Source organism: Branchiostoma belcheri, unplaced genomic scaffold, assembly GCF_001625305.1.
Source record: "Branchiostoma belcheri isolate BF01 breed outbred unplaced genomic scaffold, Haploidv18h27 scaffold18, whole genome shotgun sequence".
NCBI lineage: Eukaryota > Metazoa > Chordata > Leptocardii > Amphioxiformes > Branchiostomatidae > Branchiostoma > Branchiostoma belcheri.
This window is the reverse complement of record NW_017803268.1, coordinates 3013159-3014845: the sequence shown is the minus strand read 5'-3', so window position 1 is coordinate 3014845 and position 1687 is coordinate 3013159.

The following is a 1687-nucleotide window of genomic DNA, read 5'->3' as shown; positions in this document are numbered from 1 at the left end:
ACTGGAATCATAGAAAAACTGCTCCCTTTGTCATTGAATAAAAATTCATCTCTGATTTTTTTGTTGGAAATCCTCTAAAAAATGCACAAAATGCCATTTTAGAAGGTTCATTTTTCAAAATTTTCCGGGGAAGCATGCGCATGCCCCCCGGACCCTCCTAGGAACCTCGCCCCTACGGCGCTCGAGGTCCCCTCAAGCAGTGGGAAGAACCCCCCCCCCCATTCAAAATCCTGGCTACGGGCATGAATACTGATGCAAATCAAGGAGTAGCTGTAATACTGAATGTAGAAGGGTCTCTTTGGCTGTCCCGCCGTTGAATACCTCTGTTTTTTGTTTGTTTTTTTGTTTGTTTGTTTTTTATTCAAGGGCGCCAAAGACAACGTTAGCCTCCGCAAAATTTTTGTGATGGTCTTAGTCTTCTATAACGTAATAACCTTCTTGGTTGCACTCATCAGGTTTTTCTCTTATTAAATCTTTATTGTATACATTTGCTGAGAGTTTTTTTTGTTCTTTTTTTAAATTTGTAGATTGTATGGCCTCATAGAACAGAACATTCAAAAGTTCTACATAAATAGTTTTGATATTTAAGTAGATCTACAATACTTTTAAGTTACTAGTAAATAATTGAGAAATTTTATGCTGTGTCACTGTCGACACATGTTCAAAATGCCCAAAGTGTATATTTCTCGGCACTTAGCGACAAGACCGGATTCGCAGAAATAACTCTAAAAATCCACCTTGAAATTACGCGCAAGAAACTGTCAACCAGATGAAGCACAGGCGCACAACTTTTAATCCAATAATTTCACACTGCACGCTTTTCCGTATAATCACCAAACACAAACTGGCCAATCGCCAACGCCGAGACAATTCATGACGTCAGCATGACGCACACATCACCGACCAATGACAGGCTTTGTTGATCCCAGTGTTAAAAATAACCCGAGAAAATATTATTATTAACCACCGGATGTCCTTGACATAGTTATTACACTACAAAGAGTCTGCGAACTTGGCTTCTCCTAAATCTTATGTCTCAGATGAAGATAAGGCCACAGCAAGTAATTTTTATGGATGACATCAGCGCGCGCATTAATTTTCGCCTGATTTTGAAAAAAAAAAAAAAGAAATTTTGTCGCCTTCTGACTGTGGTCAACATGCCGAAAATGGGCGAAGATGTCTGTTGTCATATGCCGGAAGGTGAATGGCAGATAACTATAAAGAGAGGAGACAAAAAAATGCTATGATTTAATGTTTTGTTTCATACTTTGATGCAGTGATATGTGATGTTGGCTGTGTATATGTAATGTTCCTACTGAATCAAAACCATTTGTACAATGATTGATTCAAAATTTTTTAAATGTAGGAACCTTGTTTTTTCGACTCGCCTTGTTTTTTTTTCGCCCGCTCGCATTAGATTTGGAGTCTGCGGAGGATGTCATCTATAAGAATTACTTGCTGTGGCCTAATTCGAATGCCAGCCTTTTTTGGGGGTAGAATTGTGCTCTCTCGGTCGTTTTGGTCAGAAAAGCGACAATTGCAAAGCGAATGTGTTAAACTTCTAAAACTAAAACAAAACTTGCATCCCCAAGGCATATACTAGTAACCGAAGTGTCCTATACTGCATCAGCAAGGAAGTTGTATCTTACTTTTGTTACAAGTAACACTTTTTTTTTTGTGAAGACAT